At 46.2% G+C, this 22063-nt stretch overlaps 1 protein-coding gene and 1 pseudogene across 2 annotated transcripts in view; one reads left to right on the top strand and one right to left on the bottom strand.

Annotated features, from left to right (window-relative positions):
- HIVEP3 (HIVEP zinc finger 3) overlaps positions 1-22063 on the top strand; it is a 399349-nt gene that overhangs the window by 31284 nt on the left and 346002 nt on the right. The gene's annotated exons all lie outside the window — the stretch shown is intronic.
- Positions 5309-6278, bottom strand: LOC112399529 (transmembrane protein 59-like; annotated as a pseudogene).

Raw genomic sequence — 22063 nt, 5'->3', positions numbered from 1 at the left:
TTTTTTTGCGGTACGCGGGCCTCTCACTGTTGTGGTCTCTCTCATTGCGGAGCACAGGCTCCGGACGCGCAGGCCCAGCGGCCATGGCCCACGGGCCCAGCCGCTCCGCGCCATGTGGGATCTTCCCGGCCCGGGGCACGAACCCGCGTCCCCTTCATCGACAGGTGGACTCTCAACCACTGCGCCACCAGGGAAGCCCTCAAGGTATTTTTTGAGTGGGCAGAATTTGGTAATTTTTCTTCAGCCAAGTCTTGCTGCTCATGACTGTCCCGTGCACTGTGATTCAGGGGCACTGTGCCTGAATTATCACGTTAAGGCTGGAGAAGATTCTTAAGCAGCATGAGACTGGACTATGGTTCTCAGCTGGTTCAGAGCCTCCTCTGTACAAGGGCTGTTCAGCCAAGAGTGTGGGGACCTAATGCCTTTGGAATTCAATAGCTGTGACCAGGACGCTCCTCAACAAAGTTCCACAGCCAGACAGATACCCTTGGATCTGAAAATTGGTTGCTGGGTCAAGAGCTGTGGTGATAATATTGAGAGACCCTGGAAATTTGAAAGGCGTGTCCTGAGGCCCTGATCCCCACCTGGGCCTGCCCTAGGTGGCTGCTGCCCTCTGTCAAGCCTGGCAGACATCTGCGGGACCCTGGGTGTGATGAGGAGACACCATGAGACTCCAGCAGAGGCTAGGTTTGTCTTGACTCTGGTTCCTCTTTTACAGGTGAGGAGACTGGTCTGGATGACCTCTAAAATTTCTTCCACTGCTAACCGTTTAGGATTAAAAAAGTTTGAGTGTGTTGGAATTGACCCACCTCCAGGTGGTAGCCTTCTGAGGTTGGGGAGATGGGTAGTATCAGCAGAAACACAAATTTTCAATGCCTTGGCGTCCTGATTCCAATTCCCCATCCTCCTGCATCAGCACGGCTTGCCTGTCATCCTGTGGTGGTCAGCAGCAGCCGTGGAGAATTGTACATCGACGGCCTGCAGTGACGCCCGTGTATCCTTCTAAGTGGCAAAGTTGCACGTGTTTGTGGTCAGCTGAGCAAGAGAAGCAGGCCTCTAAACGGTCCGGTGTAATGCTTTTCACAGGAGAACCGTATCTGTGTCTATATACGTCGAAAAATACCGGAAGGAATTAATCCAAAATGTTAACAGTGCTTCTCTCTACGTGGTAAAACAATAGGTCACTTAATTTTTTAAAAAATTTAAAATTAAAATAACCTAGATGGGAAAAGAACTTGAAAAACAATAGATACCTGTATATGTATAACTGAATCACTTTGCTGTACACCTGAAACGAACACAATACTGCTAATCACCTATACTCCAATGTAAAATAAGAATTAAAAAATTTTTTTTAATTAAAAAAAAATCCTCCAATTTTTTATCTTAAGTATGTACTATTGCAATTTTGGAGTTGGGGGATGAATGGAAGGTGTTCATGGGGGAGTTTGGGAGCCCCTGCCGCCCTGGGACCCCGGGGACAGTCTCTCTCCCACCTTAGCTGGCATAAGGATCATGCAGGGAACTTGTTAAAACTGCAGGTTCCTGGGTCCCTCTTCCAGAGATTATGACTCTGTGGGTCTGGGTTGGGGCCTGGAATCTGCCACTTACACAAACATCCCAGAGACCACCCTTTGTGGAACATTGGTCTGGGGACTCTTGCTTTATTTGGAGCTGGGTTAACGGAAGTGTCGGGAGAGATATAGCTAGAAGCAGGCAGGTGAGCTGAACGTCAGCAGATCAAGCTGAGACTCCAATAAAATTATGTCTCCAGATGGAGGTGGCTCTGGGACAGAGGTCAGGACAGGCCTGCCAATCTCTCAGAGGAGCAGGCTGTGCCAGCAGTATCTTGCTGTCAAATTCTCTGCCCCATCAGACCTCCTCTGAGGCTGGGAGGGCAGGCCGCATCCTGTGGGGCAAGAGGTTCTCTTTCAATCCTGGCCAAAACGAAAAGTCCTGGTTCTGCTACTTTCCAGTTGTGTGATTGTAGGTGCGTTACAGTCCTCAGCTGAGTTTTGTGTAATGTAAATGATACTACCAACCTCATAGGCATTTCATGGGAGAAGGAAGTGGTCCATAGCAGGAGGTCATGAACGTTGGTTGTCTATCCTTTCTTAGTCTTTGGCTGCTTGGGAGAAGGGAGCATGAGAGACCTCTTAGCCAAGGGGAAGGACACAGCCCTGCCTACAGCGCTGCAGTCAGATTGTCTGCCTAGGTCATTTTCACAACAGCTCCTTCTCTGCAGGGCACAATATTCCTGGAGGATTTTTACTGGCAGGATGACTAAGTAGCTGGCCCAGCCTGACCCAGCAACTCCCTTCTGGCCCCATCCTAGCCAGTCTGTCTCTGAGAGTCCTCAGAGCTCCTAGGTAGTCTGAACACTGTCCGCACCATTGTCTGTGTGGCTAGGGGACCCCTTGGATGGTCTCCCTCAGACCATCTCCGTTAGGACTTTGCTTTAAACTCCATGTCCTCTAAGCAGCCAGCTGGCTCTCTTCTCCTAGACAGTCCTTTATTTTAATCTGAAACTTCCAGCAAGCCAGTTCAGCTCTGCTCCTTTTTGGTATTTTTTAAAAATTTGCCTTTATTTATTTAACCCTGCTTACAACACAACAGACCAGAGCTGCAATATAGTGAATCTTATCCAACGACAAGCATTTAGCAAGACACTTTCCAAATAGAAAGTTATGTTCTTTGATTCCTGCCCCTATTTCAGTCATTCAGCAGATATTTCTTGAGGACGCACTGTAGCAACAAGAATTATCACGTATTGGGTGCTCTTTATGTGCCCAGGGTGGATAGTCTTTGACTTCCTGGGGATACAGGCAGGCAGGTGGTTATTTACAGCATGGTGAGTGGTGCGAGAGGGAAGGAACGGGCTGCCTTGGAGCAAGAAAAGATGGACACTCTTTCCCACCTTCCACCCGCACTCCTCCTGAGCCTCGCTATTGTGTAATACAGCTAATTGCATAATGATCTCTTTTCCAAGTGAAATCTGCTTCTCCTGCAACGCCTAGTTTAGCCATCCTCTTCCATGCCTACCTAAAGCACAGAAGACCCGTGAGGCCCCTGTCCAGAGCTGTGGCTTTGAAACCCCCAGACCACGCAGGGCCTGGGATTGGCCTGGCTGCATGGCGGTATCTGCATAGGTGTAGACTGCCATCTTCCTTTTCAACTTAAGCAGAAAAACAGAAGTGCCAGGGAATCATGCAGACAGTCCTGTGGTTCCTTTTCCCCCTGTAAGGCAGCAGGCAGCCGTTTATCGGAGAGAAACAGGTTTGCCCAGTGGAACGTTTATTTGGTTTCTTTGATCCTGGGAACACACCTGCCACTTTGCCACTTCCTGCGAATCAAGCAGTTTCTTAGAAAAGGGACACATTCCTTAAAATATATTATGCGGTTTGGGGGTGAGATATGGTTTCTTGGATTTTTATGATTTAATGTGTCTGCAAAAACATTAAAGCCACAGATGAAAATACATTGACTGCCCCTTACGAGAAACTGGTCTTTCCTTAGACTTAGGGCGCTGGTCATTTTCGTTTTTATGCTGGGTTTTGTTGTTTTTAAGTTTTCATTTGCTCCTCTTCCTGTTTCTCAGCACTCCTCATGCTGTAGACACACCATGTGTGGGCAGTCATTGATACAGTACACTGTAGTTATCAACCAAAATAATTGGGACTGAACTTTTATAAGAAAAAGGCAAATAGTGAAATTAATTTTCTTAGATCTTATTTGTTAACGTGCCACTTTCAGAGCATGCCTTGGGGATGCTCTGAAAGTGGTATATTAAAAAAAAAAGATATGTTATAAAAAAAGATATAATATACATTATAAAAAATAAGATGTAATATAAATTATAAAAATATATAATATAAATATATGAAAAAATGTTTAAAATATATATTACATCTACTAGTATACAGATCTTTCTTGACTCACAATGGGCTTTCATCCTGATAAGCCCATCATTGTAAGCTGAAAATATATTTAATACACCTAACTTACTGAACATCATAGCTTAGCCTAGCCCACCTTAAATGTGCTCAGAACCCTCACAGTAGTCTACAGTTGGGCAAAATCATCTAATATATAGTCTACTTTATACTAACGTGTTGAATATCTCATGTAATTGATTGAATACTGTACCGAAAGTGAAAAACAGAATGGTTGTCTGGGTACAGAATGGTTGTCAGCGTATCGCTTTTTTACCCTTGTGATCGCATGGCTGAGTGGGAGCTGTGGCTGCTGCCACTACCCAGCATCAGGAGAGGAAAGGACGGCATATCGCTAGCTCCGGGAAAAGATCAAAATTCAAAATTTGACGTATGGTTCCTACTGGATGCATGTTGCTTTTGCACCATTGTAAAGTCAAACAATCCTAAGTCGAACCATTGTAAGTCAGGGACCATGTGTATATATTTAATTTTATTATTATTTTTTTGTGTGAGAATCATTTTCGCTTTAATTTGCTTCCTGATCAGCATATAGCAATAAATAGACACAGAACATTTTCTAATTATTTTCTGGGTTGGGTAGGGGTGAAAGGGAAGATCTGGAAAATCAGGAGCTTATTAACTCAAATTTCAGCACATAATAATTCAAATAAATTTTAATGATTTCAGTTCAATACAACTGAAAATGCAGTGTGTTAAAGGACATTTTCTACTAAATTTCAAATTACAGGTTGTGGGTCATTTCTAAGCAAGAGTATCATATCCTACTGAGTATTCAACTTATTAATTAAGGGGATTGACATGGTAGGAGGTGGGGAAGAACAATGATCAGCTCATAGAATTTGGCTAAGAAAAGAAACAAACAAAAACAATGCAAATAGTGATTAAAATAGCTACAAGGCTTCCCTGGTGGCGCACTGGTTGAGAGTCCGTCTGCCAATGCAGGGGACACGGGTTCGTGCCCCGGTCCGGGAAGATCCCACATGCCGCGGAGCGGCTGGGCCCGTGAGCCGTGGCCGCTGAGCTTGCACGTCTGGAGCCTGTGCGCCGCAACGGGAGAGGCCACAGCAATGAGGGGCCCGTGTACCGAAAAAAAAAAAAAAAAAAAGCTACAGATATTAGTAAAATAAAAATCCAATCCCAAATATCCATCTCTTTCATTACTAGAAAAAAATTACAGGTAAAGTTACAGCAAATACAGTCTTCACAGATTTGGGTAACTTTATTTGCATTTAATAGTGATTTTAATAGTGATTTTTAAGCCCTATAGCCAATGAAATTTTAAAAAGCACTATGAGGAATGGACATTTAGATGTGTATACACTTTTCTTTAAAAAAAAAAAAAAAACAAAAGCTTAAATTTCTGAATGAACAAGATTCACTTTTGCAGGTAGAGGCCCTGCTTCTTCTTGATCTTCACCTTTAGATCTAACAACCACAAGAGAAGCTGGATATCTGTTTAGCTTTCGTTCACTCACAAATTCCAAGTCACCATAGATACTCAGCTTCACAGAGGGAACATACTACCCCGCAGCAGTAGCAACAGTTACACAACAGATCCAGAGCAATACCGTCATGGAGAGGACAAGAGTCATCGTTAAAATCCACCCGGAGTTAGGAGAGACATCTTAAAAAGCCATCACTCTCTTCATCTTCAAGATAGTTGCTGTGTGCTTGTGAACTTCTCATTTGCAGATAGGACATTTTGCTTAGCGACGGCTCTTTCAAATTCGTAGGTTCCTGCTCCAACTGTGGTGCATACTGCATTTCTGGCTTAGACTGGAATATAACTATTTTTCCGTCAGCAGCTTGAAGATAAAAAGTCCACGAAGAGGTTAAGAAGCTCTGTGAACGGTCCATCATATCACTCCAGAATGACCTTACCAGAGTTAGAGGGAACACTAGATGCATTTTTGGCATCAGGGACGTGAGTTGTTCTTGTCTCAGTTCAGCAAATGGCGGCTGATTCTGGCACCCAGGGTGGCAAACATATTGCTCATGAGATCGGGAATATGCTTCTGTACACGCAGATTCACATTCCAGTTTGGTCCGATTTAAATCAATTCCATCATCTACAAATTGACAAATTGAAAACAGCCTGCAACCTCTCTGACATGTGTACAACTCCTCTTCCTTGGAGTAGGTGTGCGAGGGGTAGGTCAAATGGCAGGCCCGGTGACAAGATGCCGTATCACCCAAGACCGAGTCAAACGCTTCAGCCGAAGTGGTCCCTGAGCCTCCAGTCAGGGCCATGGTCAGCAGCAGCAGTGGCGGCGACAGCCCCAGTTGGGCCCTGACCCAGTGGCTCCCGTTCGGGACCGCCATTTTGTTTGTCTCTGTCACAGCAGGTCAGCTTGGTGCTCTATATATTTTATTTATATATATATACACACATATACACACACACATACATATATATATACTGGGCTGTGTCTAATTCTTGTGCCTATATCTGAACTACTCTACAATCAGACCTAATTGTTATGGCAAATAGCTAAGAGGTTGCCCTGAACGTATCTATTAATAAAGTACAAGTAGATCTATATTTAGTGTCCTACACTTACTGAGACAGGAAAGAGGACCATGAACATTGTGGAACATTTTTCAAATGAGTATTTAGAACTGATTGCACATATATTTACCAGGAAATGTGAGTAATCAGCCTACCCTGTTTCCAGAACTTTCTATACTAAGGTTTCCTTACAGGAAGAGACAGTCGAGCATTAGCTAAGAACGTGAAATTGGAGAGTCAGATTGGCCCCGGTTCATATCGTGACCACAGTCATGACACCTTGACCCAGATACTTGGCCCCTCTCATCGAAATCCTCGTCTTTAAAATAGGTGTTGTGCTGGTACCTGCCTCTCACGGTTCCTGTGAAGATTAAGAGTGCAGGAAGAGTCCTCAGCACAGTCCCTGACCCATATGAGATGTGCCACCAATGCTTGCTCTCGTGATCATGGCTGCCGCCATCTTCTCCGTCATCATCATTGTCATCGCCATCTTAATGATTGCCCTCTACCTGTCAGGGCCTTTGCTGCAGCCAGCTCCTTTCTCCAAAGGGACTTGGGTGTGAGGGACTTGCATTGTGTGATGTTGTGATTCAGTGTTTCTAGGAAGGTAGGCTAGGATTAACAAGCAAGTTTCTGAGTCTTATATAGAACATCTAGAAATAGTTAATTGACCTTTTATGTCTTAGATTGCTTATCAGTAAACTTAGATAAATGCTGCCGTGTTAGCACTTGAGAGTGTGACATCTTCTGCTGTCACAAGCTTCCACTGCCTAATGGTATTGATACCTGATCCGAGATTAGGGAGATTTTGGCTCCTCGGCTTTCCTGTTCGCTTTCGGATCTGAAAGCAGCACCTTGAGAACAAGGAGGCCACGCAGAGGTCAGACTCCTGTCATGCTTCCCTTTTCAGATGACTGCCTCATGCCTGGAGACCTTGAAAATTGATCTTGAAATCCAGGGCTGGGTCTGTTCAGTGGTTTTTTTAAAGAATTAAAATAGAATCTTTCAAGGGCAGAAGTCTCCTCTCTTCTTCCTTCTCCTCATCCAGGCAAACCCTGCTCTTCCTGAAGGTGACACGTAAATTTATACCAAGGTAGCTTATCTACAGGGCTTGCGGGGTGTTCATAGAGTTAATGCTGCATTTAAGGGGGCACGGAAGTACCTCTGTTGTCATGCCAACAGCGTTCCCTTCCTGGTGAGCAGCACCGCTGAGCTGGATGACAAAGGTTCAAATCCCTGCTCTGCCCATTATTAATTGGATGACTCTAGGCAGGTTAATTTCATGCAACTTCTTTGGGTCTCACTTTCATTACCTGTAAAATGGGGGTAAGAAATAAGACTGCCTTATAGGACTGTGGTGAGATTTAGTGGTTAGTATAGGTAAAGCACTTGGAACTCTACCAGGCACATAATCAGGGCTATGTGAGAGTTTGCTATTGTAGTTAATTTTACCTTTTACCTTTACCAAGTAACTACTTGGGCTGTGACCTTCCCTAATTTTTCTAAAAGCTGAGTAAAAGGCCCAGATGTTCTTCAAATACAAGTCAGAAAAGGAAATAGTAGAGGTTTCACATGGAGGTGAAGGATTTTACATTCTTGGTCTGAAGGATGTAAAACCTGTCAGATGTACTTTTCCAAGTGGGGGAAACCAGAGTTGTTGGACAGGGAGCAGTGGGCTGGGGAGACCGAGAGGGGGCTGTTTGCTGGAGTCCTGGGAACCAAGGGAGGTTTGCCTGAGAGGCTGTCATCTGGAGACCAGAGTGTTCCTGCTTAATTTAAGGCATGCTGTGAAGGGCTCCAGAATATGTTAAAATGGAATTAGCTGTAATATACTTAAGTTGAGAAACCCGTGGTATTTTCAGGAAGAGAGGAAGAGAAGTTTGTAGGAAGCAAGCAGCCCCAAGGTTACAGACACGATGGAGGCTTGGGGACTGTGTTTTGTGTGATCCATGGGGAGAAACAAGCCTTGCAGGGCTCAAGGATCTTACTTGAGACCTGCCCTGTCGATGGGAAGGGATGCCTAGGCCTCCTGTGGTGAATGCTGCACCTGTCTAGTTAGGAGAGGCAGCTCTTCATGGAGGGGTAACTGGTGAAGGGGAGGAATCCCCTAGAAAACTTCAGGCACATGGAACAGAGCATGCAAGCAAACTGCAATCCCACATTGATCCCAGAGTGCTTTTTCTCCCACTGGGCTGCCCATCCCATGAGGACTTGAGAACACACAGAGGCTGGGCCTTTTTCATCTCTGGCTTTCCAGGAATGGCTCAAGAAATAGTTAGGGGTCTGTGTTATGGATGAATTACAAATTTGGGATGACCTAGGAAGTAAAACTTTGAAATGGGACTGGCGCTGATACAGGAAGGACTGGACTGGACCTTGGAAGCTCACATCACTTGTGTTCTCTCACAATCTGCCCCCTTGTTACTTGAAGCAGGGTGAATATGAGGTGTTCCCACTGTCACCTGGCCTTGTTGATGGAATAAAAAAGGTAGGACAGGAAGGAAGGAGGGGAGGAAGGGAGGAGGGGAGGAAGGAAGGAAGGAAGGAAGGAAGGAAGGAAGGAAGGAAGGAAGGAAGGAAGGAAGGAAGGAAGGGAGGGGGTCTTTTGTGCATACATTCAGCTTAGACCAGTTCTGCATTCACCTCTGCTTGTTGAATTTGGATCCTGTGATGTGTGTGCGTGTTATGGGTGTGTGTGTGTGATGGGTGTGTGTGTGTGTGTTTATTGTGTGTGTGTTGTTTTCCTTTCCCACCCTCTCCCCATCAATCAATTTCAATCTTATCACTTGCAAAGGTGGTTGTAAACTAAAACAAACAAACAAAGTGACCAAATATCACAGTTCAGATTCATGCTAATAGAGTGATTATTCAGAGATAATCTCACCCCTTTTTCTTCTGAAATGGTGTCTTTCAGAGCCTTAGCTGTTTGGTTCCATTGAAACACAGCAGGACCTTGATACACTTTTGGAGAGAATGAAGATGCACCCCTGCAGAATAGAATGTCCTTAAAATTGGTAGCCGGGGCCCTGGTTTTCATGTGTTGTAGGGTAAAGTTTCGCAAATTGCTTACTCCGTGGGGGGTAGAGACCTAAATCCTCCACAGTGCTAACTAATTGGTGATGCTTAATTCATATTTGTGGATTGCTAGATGTGCGTTTAATTAAAAGACACACCTAGTTGCATGATTCCACAGAAACTTGCCAGGGTTCCCTGGCGTATTTTACAAATGATATTAGGCTTTGTGGGAGTTGTAGAATTATAGATGTATGTATATTTCTTTTAATCTCAAAGGCAAGAATAATATTTCTGAATCCGGTTTCACTTCCTGTCCTTAGTTTATGCTTTCATCTTTTCTCTATGCTATTTATTTATAAGTATACTCCAGGATTTGTTTAGAATTCAGATCATTTTGTTGACTCTGTAGTCAGAAAATTCATTGATTTGGTTCCCAATTTCTACATAACGAACAACATTAAAAAGATACAAAGACTCTCTTTTCTCATCTTTTATCTTAGCCTTATTAATATCTATGTAACAATATTATTTAATATGGGTCCCCTTTAACATGAGCTGTTGGCTATATAACCCATATACGTTTGTGTATTTGGGAGGTGGGTGTGTGATATTGTTGAGGGTGGGGAAAATGGTTCTGAGCCTCAGAAACTTGAAATATACCTGGGATAAAGCATGGAATTCAGTAGAATTGACTCTGCAAATCAAATGCTAGAATTCATTCACAGATATGGTTTTTGCATCTTCAAATGGCCTTGGGTTGAAAGGAAATAGCATTCAGTTAAAATTGCTTGAGTCAGGGTGTGAATGGCTATGAGGAAATATGGTGTCTTTGTCCAAGGCCAAATTCAGAAATATCACAGCTTCAAAAGCCTGTCCTGCTTCAGGAGCAGCCTGCGGGTGACTTGCTCTGTCGGCCACATGAACACCACCAGGAAGGAATTCCCTCTGTACAGATTGTGAGGGGTCGGTTCCCCCTGAGGCGTTAACCCCACTCTCTTCTAGGCAGGGGCTTGGGTGTTTAGCATATCTTGAGGAAGAGAGAATTCTGCCCGGAGACCTACAGTAAGGCGTTCTCCTGGGCGAATTATAGTATTATTAACCAAAAAATAAGAAAGAAAAGGAGTGTTTTAGGAGCCTGCGGTATGTGCACATGACTCGTTAGGACCACAGTGACCTCTCAGTGCCTATGACCTTCCCACTCTGCAGGCAAGGAGAGTGGAGCTCAGGGTGTTGAGTGCTTTGGGGGGACAGAGTGGAGCCTCCACCTGGGCTGCAGAGCCTCAGACCTATGGAGTTTTTCTTGTGGTGTTTCTGGGATCCACAGCACCATGCATTCCCATAATGATGCTCATTTCATCAAAATTAGTTAAGAAGTAGGAAAGAAGTAACATATGTTAGAAGCACATGTGATCTAGGTGACATTCAGGGGTGGTCAGATAACATTTGAAGAGAGAATGTTGGGAGATAACATTTTAAAGAGAAAAGAGCCCTGGTGGGGGATTTAGAAGAACTGGGTTTGGTAATAATGATGATGATGATGACGACGATGGTAGCACTAACATTTGCTGAGCATTTTTGCGCAACAAATTTATTGTCCAACATTTATGGAACAGTGCCAGGCACTGTTCTAAGAACTTCACAAGTATTAATTCATTTAATTCTCACAAAAATCCTCTGAAGTAGATCCTATTAGTATCCCTATTTTACAGGTAAGGAAATGGAGGCGCAAGAGGTTAAGTAACTTGCTCAGAGTTTTACGGCTACCGAGCAACAGAGTGGGGACTTGAACTCAGACCCTGAGTCTGACTTCAGACTCCATCACCCAGGTCACCTCTCTAGGGCCCAGCACTGTGACCCTTGAAATATTGCTTAGTCTGGGATGTCATAGACTCATAAAATTTCAACAGTATTTTGGAGAACTGTATAAGGTTGCCGTTTAAAATTTTTGATAACTGTCATTTATTTTTACAGTCATTTCATGAAAGAAAGGACAATATTAACAACCTCTCAACAAAGGAAGGGTACAAATCTCAGATTAAAGGAAAACCCTTCCCGTTATTGGAACATACACTGACTTGTTCATCTGGCAAATGTGCCTGGAGTACCCACTGTGGGTGAGGGAGGGGGTCTGAAAATCAGACCTAGCTCCCACCCATGTGGAACTCTCATGGGTGGGAGCTAGGGAGGGGAGATAGTCATTTTAAAAGTAAACGAAAAATTACATAATCACAGATTTGTTAAGTGCTGGAAGGACGTGAGCACAGCTCAGGGATGGGGAATAAAATGTAGGGTGTGCCCTGCTAAGGAAGGCCTCTTCCACTAGAGGAGACAAATGCTGGGCAGAGGGAACAACACGTGTGAAGTCCCAGTGCAGGGAAGCGCCTGGGGGCAGGAGGAAGGAGAGGAGGCTGCATGGCTGCTCAGGACCCAGGAGGAGGCTGCAGAGAGCAGTTTGGGTCTGGTGTGCCCTCAGAAGTCAGGGGAAGAGCTTTGATTTTACTGGGGATGGGGAAGCAGTGGAAACCATTGCAAGATTTGCAGGTGCATGACGCGGTTTGATTTACATTTCATGGGATAACTCGGTATGCTCCTGGGGAGAGCAGATGAGAAGGGGCCAGGAGGAAAGCTGGGAGTGTGGTCAGGAGGCTCTTGCAGCTGTCCAGCTAAAGAGGCTGGGGCTGTGATAAGGGTAGATGGGGACGTGGAGGGGGAAGCAGCAGCAGGAATCAATGCTTGTCCCATTCAGGGTGGGAACAGGATATAGCCATCTCATAGGGGGACAATTCAGGAGGGACCATCTACAAAGGCAGGGCTGTGGAGGAACGACAGTGGTGGTGCTGGGCTGATAGGATGGAGCTGTTACTGTGGAGGCCTGAGGGGCAAGGAGAGGGGGGATGTTACTGGAACCCTGAAGGAGAGGGCTGCCTTGAAGGGAGCAGTGACTTTCAGTGGAAGGTCAAGCCAGGCCAGTGTTCTGAATTTCTCCCTCGCAGGCAGAGAGCCGAGGAACGAATCCACTGACCTCTTTCCCCTCCCTCCCCGCTCCTGTGATCTCCTGTGGGGCTGCCCCATTGGCTGCTAACCAGACCACAGAGGTTGCCCATTGATGTGGTCCTTCCAGGTCAGCCCGTGGGCAGAGAGCGGAGTAGGGAGGGTGGAGGGTAGATCTGGTGGGAAACAGGACATAGCCAGCACCAAGATGATTCCCAGACCTGTGTCTGAGCAGCGAGGTGGAGGGAGGCCCTCCTCCTCTGTGGCGGAGAGACTGGGAGAGGGAAAGGAAGCTGGGGAGGAGAGTCAAGGTGTCCTGTTCCCGTGGACTGAATCCCTTGAGGGCTCTGAGTTTTCCTCTATAAAAGCAGCCATTGGACTGAATGACCTGGGAAGTCCTTCCAACTGTCTTCCTAGAGGACCCTATGGGGGGCTCACTGAGCGTTTCTCATAGGGAGTCTCTACGAGTCACCCAGAATCCAGCCCTCCTCGCCCCCTGCCCGGTCACCCAGATAAAACCCACGGAGGGCGGCAATGGAGAGTCTGGGCCTGGCTTTCTGCCGGAGCAGAAGAGCATTTGGCGGTGGCCCTGCTGGGGAAGCCTCATCTGTGCTGTGCGTGGCTGGCCTGCTGCTAGTAACTGCATCTTTGTGGCCCTCCCGAGGAAGAGAAGGACTTTTGTCTTTACAGATCATGTGCTAGTCGGCCAAGCCTAACTCGGGCAGAATTCTCTGAGTGAGAGGAAATCAGTGGGCCACCTTCAGCCTTTATTTTGCTTTCCAGACGAACAGCCCAAGGGAGTCCCAGCAAGTAAATGTGGGCCCTCTTCCCTCACTTGGCCCCACTTTATTTTAATTTTATTTTCAAATTTTTATTGAAATATAGTTGATTTACAATGTTGTGTTAGTTTCAGGTGTACAGCAAAGTGCTTCAGTTATACATATGTATAAATATATATATTCTTTTTTTACATTCTCTTCCCTTATAGGTTATTACAAGATATTGAGTATTATTTCCCTGTGCTATACAGTAGGTCCTTGTTGGTTATCTGTTTTATATATAGTAGTGTGTATATTTTAAGCCCAAACTCCTAATTTATCCTTCTTCCCCCACCTCCTTTGGTAACCGTAAGTTTGTTTTCTATGTCTGTGAGTCTGTTTCTGTTTTGTAAATAAATTCATTTGTGTCCTTTTTTAGATTCCACATATAAGTGATATCATATGTTTGTCTTTCTCTGTCTGACTTATTTCACTTAGTGTGATAATCTCTAGGTCCATCCATGTTGCTGCAAATGGCATTATTTTATTCTTTTTTATGGCTGAGTCATATTCCATTGTATATGTATCTATACACACCACATCTTTTGTCCATTCCTCTGTCGATGGACACTTAGGTTGCTTCCATGTCTTGGCTATCATGAATGGTGCTGCAATGAACATTGGGGGTGCATGTATCTTTTCAAATTGTGGTTTTCTCTAGATATATTTGGCTCTCCTTTAAAAAACTCAGTGAATAAGATGAAAACTGCAGAGAGGCAATTCTGCGATTTGCTCGTTTCAGTGATAAGGGAATTTTAAGGCACCTTTACTGCATTTCTGGTCACTTTTTAAGGCAAGAAAGAATGGTTTCAGTGAAGCCGGGAGAGTCTGCTGTTCAGGTGGTTGTTACAAGCTCAGGAGGTGGCCATCTCGTGGAAGCAGCTGCTTTTGGAGCAGAACTGGGGCAGGAGTAGGAGAAAGGAAGGGGGGATGGGAAAGGGGTTCCTGATCCCAGCACGAGGCCAGGGTGAGGCCTCAGGGCCAGCAGCTCTGAGAAGCTTCTTCGCATTCTGAGGGCTCCTCGTTCCCCTTGGACCTGCAGTTTGATCTCTTTCATCCCTGAGCTTCCTGACTCCTCAAGCTTCAAAGCTCTGAGATTCCCTGCCTTTGAGAAATTACAACCCACACCCCCCTGTCCTTTTCTCCTCCTTCTTCCTTACTGAAGGTGATGAGAATTCTGGAAGGATTTTAAGGGGAGTTTATTATCTCTCAGAAAACAAAATAAAGCCTATGTGAAAAATATAAGTCAGTGAACATATTGAAAACCTACATTTATCAAAATTCAGTTTGGTGTCTTGGGAAGTTATCTTGTATAAAAGAATGAACGCCTCTGAAATAATGAGAATAGGCATGTGGGCTTCCCTGGTGGCGCGGTGGTTGAGAGTCCGCCTGCCGATGCAGGGGATGCGGGTTCGTGCCCCGGTCCGGGAAGATCCCTCATGCCGCAGAGCGGCTGGGCCCGTGAGCCATGGCCGCTGAGCCTGCGCGTCTGGAGCCTGTGCTCCGCAACAGGAGAGGCCACAACAGTGAGAGGCCCGCGTACCGCAAAAAAAAAAAGAATAGGCACGTGGTTGTTAACATATAGGATTTTGTAGATCGGATGCTGTTTATGTAACGTGACATTAAATGAGCCATTTCCTGGCCTAGCTGGGCACAGTGGTTGCTGGGATCCCCTGTGTTCTGAAGACACGTGCTAGGTTGTGGGCAGGCCTGGCTGAAGGGTGGCCCACACTGGTTCCCGTCAGGCAGAGGGAAGTACCGGAGTCCCCACTGTGAGCTTTGCCTAGCCCCTCTCAAGGGGGAGAAAGGGGGGATACCCCCTCCATAAGCCTTCCACCAATGAGGGGCTCCGTGGCCTGGTGCTGCCGCAGCAGTGGAGCAGGGTGGAAGCTCCTGGGTGAGCTGGGTTCACGTCCCCTGGGTCTGATGGTCCTTCCAAGTCCTGACTCTCCTAGAAAAGCAAGGAGAGCCTGCCGGCAACAGGCCAGTCGAAACTGCCCCTGAAGACAGAGTGAGGAGAGGAAGGAAACTGAGGAGGGACAACATGTCCACTGAAGGTGGGACAAAGGTGGCCATTTTCCTGGGGTGAAGTGGGCACACGGGGGGAGGTGGACAGTAGAGCTGTCCTGAGAGGACCCTGCCAGCTCCCTGAGTAAAGCAGCTGAATGTGCTTTTGGATGCCCTTTTTGGCATTCCCTACTCTGGTTTCCTCTTTTATTTTTAAAATCTCTCTAATAAGTGCTTTAAGAGTGAACCTATTGATGATTTCTATTACTCAGGATAAGTTTGGCATTTTCCTGTGAAGTTAAACATCTACAGCATATGACCCAGCAATTTTCCACCTAGGTGTTTATCGAGGAGAACTTTGTGTTGGCAGAAAGACTGGTACGTGCATGTTCATAACAGCTTTATTCATAATAATCCAAAACTGGAAGTAACGCAAAGCCAAACACGCATCAACTAGGGAATTTATAAGCAGCCTGCTGCTCACTCACGTGCAGGACTCCAGCTCAGTAATGAAAGGAATGAACTGTGGATGCATGCAAGGACAGGCATGAGTCCTAAGTATTTTGCTGGAAAAGCTGCCCCAAAAAGTGTATATTGTATAATTCCACTTATATGAACTCCTAGAACAGTCAAAACTAATCTATGGGGGGAAACAAATGGAACAGTGGTTGCCCTGGTGAAGGGTGGGTGAAGGAAGTAGGACCAGGGGTTCACCAGTAAAGGGTACAAGGGAACTTTCTGGGATTATGGAAATGCCTGTATCTTGACCCGGGGGAATGGTTACCTGGGTATATGTGTTTGTCAAAACAAAAACCAAAAACCAACTGCTTACCTGAAATGTATCCATTTTATTATATGTAGGTTATACCTCAGTCAAGTTGATTTTTATAAAAGAACCTAATAAATGTAACAAGTTTTCTTTAAGAAGTTACTTAGTACATAGGGATTTGCCTGTTGATGGCTTGGGCTCATTGATTTGCCAGGGTTTTGCTTTATTAGCACTTGAGGATTTTGAGCGTCTTGATTTTGAGCCCCTCCTGTCTGTTCTCAATAGTTCCTCCTATCAATTCATTGAAGGCATTCTGAAATCACTGATAAGACTGTTATTTCATTGCTTGAGTTGTCAAATAATGCCCCGATTCCAGAACAATATCTCACAGAGATAGTGAAACCGTTCCACTGAAATCTGGTTGTCTCAGCAGGTGAGCCCTGATGCTGGCCTCTGTGGAAGGGTATTCATCATCGGATTCATTATCAAGGGGGTTCTGCCTCCGCTTTTCCATTGCCCGCTTAATGTGTGAAGAGCTCAGATATAATTATGTACAGTTAGTTTCAGTTTCATCAAACAGCTCTTCCTTACCACTGCATTTTATTCTCCTGGGAATGTGTGTATATGTGTGTGTGTGTGTGTGTGTGTGTGTGTGTGTGTGTGTGTGTGTGTGTACACAGCCACATATACATATACGGTGAACAATAAGATGTATAGGCTTTGGAAGGTACGCACTTTTCTCAGCCTTAGGTAGTATTTATTCATTATAAATTAATACAGAGAACATTGTCTAAGCTTTAAACACATGCTTGTTGTTGTGCTGGGCACTGTGGGATGTACAAAATCAAATCTTAGACTCTAGATCTAGAAACAGCTCGAGGGGTCATTTGCTCTGGCTCTTATTTTAGATGGGTGTGGCATTCTTACCATTTCAACTGTTATGGACTGAATCATGTGCTCCTCCCAAATTCATATGTTGAAGCCCTAACCCTGGTGTGACTGTATTTGGAGATGGGGTCTCGAAAGAGGCAATTAAGGTTAAATGAGGTTATGGGGGAAAGGGGACTAATCTAATAGGATTGGTGTTCTTAAGAAAAAGGGACAGCAGGGGTGCAGTGCACAGAGGAAAGGCCATGTGAGGACATTGCAAGAAGGTGGCTGCCTACAAGCCAAGGAGAGAGGCTGCAGGAGAAATCAGACCTGCCTGCACCTTGATCTTGGACTTCCAGCTTCCAGAACTGTGAGAAAATAAACGTCCGTTGTTTAAGCACCCAGTCCATGGTATTTTGTTATGATAGCCTCAGCTGACTATAACTGCGACTGAGCCTGGAAAGTTGAGGTGGATAAACGGTCACTTGCCTATGAGTTACTTAATTTCAGTAATAGGGAGTCTTGGAGATTTGTTCTGTTTGTGGACTTACTGAAAGCATATCAAACTCCTTGATTTAGCCTACCTTTGTTCTCATTCTTCCAGAATATAAAAATAACTAACTTATTGTGACTAGTTAGCATGTGCTAGACCTTGTCCTAAGCAGTTCATATGTACTAACTCATTTCATTATTAATGCAGTCATCTGAAGATAATATTCTTATTATTTCCTATTTGGAAACTGGAAGACAGAGAGGTTTAGTAGCTTACCCAGAGACACACAGCTAGTCAGTGGTGGGGTCCAGACCCCTATCCCAGGCAGTCTGGCTCTTTCCACCTTCCCCTTAACTATTCCTCTTCACTACCTCTGCCTGTCCCAGGAGAACACCTACAGGCCTATCCTCTAGTCTGTCCCATGGGACTGCCCCTCAGGGAAAGTAACTTTCTGCCTACCCCTGTACATCTTATTGTTTTCCTTTATTCAGAAAGTATGCATAAACTAGTAAATCTCCTTCATTAAATTTAGAAGTCCCATTGATTACGACATCAGTTATAACTGTGTAAGGCAGACAGCAGGATGCATTTTGGAATTTGGGCATAGGAAGGGAGCTTTTGAATGCTTTGGTTCATTCATTTATACATTCATATGATGAATAGTTATAGAATGCCTACTCTTTTCCAGGCACTGTGTCAGGTGCCGGGGATGAAATGACAGAGGCATACAGTCTCTGTCCTTAGGGAGCTGACAGTCTAGGGAAGGGGAGGGGAAGTAAATTGGAGTATTTTGCATGTAATTATTTCATTGTAAAGTTGAAAGTAGAGAGTGATAAGGAGACTCTGAGCCACAGTACGTGCTCAATAATCATTTGTTGAATGAATGAGGCAATGAATGAGTGAATGACCTGGCCTAGTGTAGGGAGGCTTCTTTGAAGAAGGGACATTTTGGCGAAGGTCTGAGGTGTGGGTAGGGTCAGCGGGGTGGGGATGGTGGGGTGGGGAGTGATCCTCAGGACTGCAGCGTCTCCCTCCTTGGAGGAGCAGGGACTCGGCTTTTGGACGGCAAGCACCTCTGGTCCTGGACTCGGGACTCACATCTTGAGCAAAGCTTTGTCTTACAGTCACCCACATTCATGTTCTCCTACTTTTTAAATCTGTTTAGATGTTGTTTGGGCTGTCTCCTCATTATTTGTTCTCTAAATGTCTTACTGAAAAGGTTTGTTCCTCAATAATTCACATTTTCATAATGTCTGAGGCCAATTGTTTTTTTCTCCAGAAGGAGAACACATTTTCAACTTCATGATGACGGCTAATGGGAGAAGCACTTGTATGGTATAAAAATGTACTTTATCGGTAGGGTTATTGAGTACATGTGCTTCGTAAAGAAAAACCCTTGTGCGTGGAAAGAACAGTCCCTTCTGGAGAAGCATTCAGGTTGAAGGTGGCTTTTGTACTTTGGTGTCACATCTCAGATGTGGCTGCACCAGGTTCTGCTACGTCCCTGGTGGGTCCTAGTCTTGGTGTGTTTTCTGTTCATCTCTCGGTGAAAGGAAGGCCGTCACCTGTTTGCATCTGTTAGGGATGATTAGCAAGCAAGGCAGGTGAATTCTCTTAGCTTTTGATCCCTTGCTTGTGACACTCAGATTTCCCAATGTCACGGGGTGACCCCCTTAAGAATGTCATCTTAATATGAGCATTCTTCCGGGAGACCCTGTCCCAAACTTCTCAACAAGCAGACTGATGGGAGAGCCAACACTTGCTTTCCTTCTCCTGACATAAGCAGTGTGTAATGTCTGAAACATGGACAGGAGAGAGGCAGGATGACAGGAATAACATACACCAACAGGAACCATTGGTTTGAGTCCCAGCCTCGCCATGGCGTTAGTCCTCTGACCTCAGGCGAGTCACTGCCGCTCTGAATTTTAGCTTCCTCCTTTACAAAAGGGGAGAAATGATTGTTTATTGGGTAATTATTATACACAGTCATGATGCTGGGAGCTGTCTGGTTTTGTTCGCTAATTATTCACTTAAGCTTATGACAACCTTATGAAATGAGTATTGGTGCCTCCATTTAACAGATGAGAAAGCTGAGGCCTAGAGCGCTTGGTGCCGCATCCAGAATCAGACCACCTGTAAAGGCAGCTCTAGGATTTGACATCTGACCTGCCACCAAAGCCCGTGCTCCCCTTCCTCCCTCTGTGCCTGCAGGGTGGTTGAGGTGAATGAGTAAAAGCACGAGCCGGTGTGTCCTAAACCGTGATGCGATCGTTCATTGTTTTTTCCCGTGGATGGTTGGTTAGTTCGGCTGAGGTCTGAGTTTGTTGCTGCTTTAGGATTGAACATAAACAGTTTGAAGCTGCTGGCTCCAGGGGTGGATCTGTTTTCATTGTTTTGTCCTGAGGGGGCTTCGGAGCAGGATGTTTATTTGCATAAAGGTATCCAAGTGGGAAATGGGTGCACAGTGTCATGGCAACGCGGCCACCTCTCTCCCGTCAGCGGGGGACCCTGTCCCCGTGCATTCTACAGATATTTGTGCATCTGTGGAGCCCCTACTCTGTGGTGGGTGCTTTGCTCTGGGATACGACACTGAGGAGGTTAAACCTCTCGCTGAGAGAGCTTATATTCTAGTGAGAAAAACAAAAAACAAGACCAAAGGGGGACAAAAACATGAAAAATTACATGACCTGTTGATGATCAGTGCTAAGAAGAAAAAAGAAAGCTGGGTAAGGAAGGAGGCCAGTATGGCTAGAGTTGGCATTAGCCAGGAGAAGGAGGTGGGAGGTGAGGCCAGGCACATGGCCGTGCAGACCCAGGGGGCTTCGTGGGCCAGTGGAAGGACCCCGATGTCGGGTTTGCTTTCATTGTTCAGTCATTGACTTACTCTGCATGAGCTGGGAAGCCTCCGGGGGCTTTGAGCAAGGGAGAGGGAGAAGGGCAGAGGTGGAGGGAGCAGGCTTAGGTGGGAGGCTGGCAGTGGTCCAGGGAGAAGGGGTGTGGCCTGGGTGGCAGTAGTGGAGGGGTGGGAAGTGATGGGTCCCGGCTATGCTCCGAGATGGAACTGATGGGATTTGCCATGCCGTGGGTTTGCCTGCCCTGTAGGAAGAACCCAAGATAAGTCATTTACTAGATGGCACCACCATGGCAGGGAGATGGGTGGACATGGCTGCATGTGTGTGGTCAGGTGAGACCTCACAGTGCAGGATGAGGTTGTCTGGGCCTTCAGCATCTCAAGTTAAGCACAAGGAAGACAGAACAGCTCATGATCTGTATCTGTACAAGGTGCCTTCTCAGTGAAACGCGTGCCGCAGAGAGGCCACCCTGGGCCTGAGCACAGACGCCAAGTGCAGCTGGCGCAGTGTCGGGGGCAGTCCTTGGGCTAGAGGGCGGGTCTGGAGGCATCAGGGCAGGGAGGGAAGGTGGTGAGGGGCTGCTGGGTGGGGACCAGTAAAAAATGTTGCAGCTTCTTCCTGTCAGCCAGGGGTCTGCAAACTGCAGCCTGCCTGCGAGCTAAATCCGCCTGCTGCCTGTTTTTGTCCGGCCCCTCAAGCTAAGAATGGTTGGGTTGTTTTAAAACAAATAACAGCTCTCAAGGAATAGAGTATGCAACAGAAATGGTATATGGGGCTTCCCTGGTGGCGCAGTGGTTGAGAGTCCGCCTGCCGATGCAGGGGACGCGGGTTTGTGCCCCGGTCCGCGAAGATCCCACATTCCGCGGAGCGGCTGGGCCCGTGAGCCATGGCCACTGAGCCTGCGCGTCCAGAGCCTGTGCTCCGCAACGGGAGAGGCCACAGCAGTGAGGCCCGCGTACCGCAAAAAAAAAAAAAAGAAATGGTATATGACCCTGCAAAGCCTAAAATATTTCCTGTCGGTACTTTATAGGAAAAGCTTGTTGTAGGCAGATGATGGGGCCGAGACAAGGATGCCCCATCCATCCCACTTCATGCCGCTCTTAGGGAGATTGTGCTGGTGGGCGGGCATCTGGTCCAGGAATGCCCGATACAGAACAGCACGCTCCCTGGAGTCTCTGCTAAGCACCCCTCTCTAAGAGGGAACGTCCTCAATAGCCATTTAAAGACTGAATGATCGGAAAGACCCGCCCTGGCTCTCCGTCAAGGCGGCTGTGGGAACCTGGGCGGAAGATAGGGTAATAGAAGCCCTGCAGGTGACAGTTTTGCCCGTTGTGTTTGAAATACTCAGAGGTTGTCCATCCTGTCATGGGTCTCCTGGCATTGATCACACTTGAGACAGAGTCTGTGTTTAAGGCAGGATGTGATGGTGCGTTGGGACTTTTAGAGTCTTGTCCCGCTCTTCAGGTGACCCCTGAACAAACTGTAGCACATCAGGAACGCTCTGTGCTGCTGACTGTCCGGTGTGGTTCGTTAGTTGGGGTTAGAGACCAGGCTCGCCTGATGGGCCAGCCGTTCTCCTTGGAAAACTACCTAGCACACCAGAAGTCAGTCAAGGTCAGGGTGAAACTGATCCAAGGGAACGCCTATTGGGAGAAGAAAAGGTAGCTGGGGAGGGGGAAAGAAAGGTAGAAGTAGGGGACAGGAGTTATCTTGTTGAACCTACTTGACCTTCTACCCCAGTCTGGTTCTTGGGTCCAGACCCAGTAAATCGCACAAGGAACAG

The sequence above is a fragment of the Neophocaena asiaeorientalis genome, unplaced genomic scaffold, assembly GCF_003031525.2.
Source record: "Neophocaena asiaeorientalis asiaeorientalis breed wild unplaced genomic scaffold, Neophocaena_asiaeorientalis_V1.1 scaffold478, whole genome shotgun sequence".
Classification (NCBI taxonomy): domain Eukaryota; kingdom Metazoa; phylum Chordata; class Mammalia; order Artiodactyla; family Phocoenidae; genus Neophocaena; species Neophocaena asiaeorientalis.
Note: the sequence above shows the minus strand (reverse complement) of the source record. Positions and strands in the feature narration are given on the sequence as shown.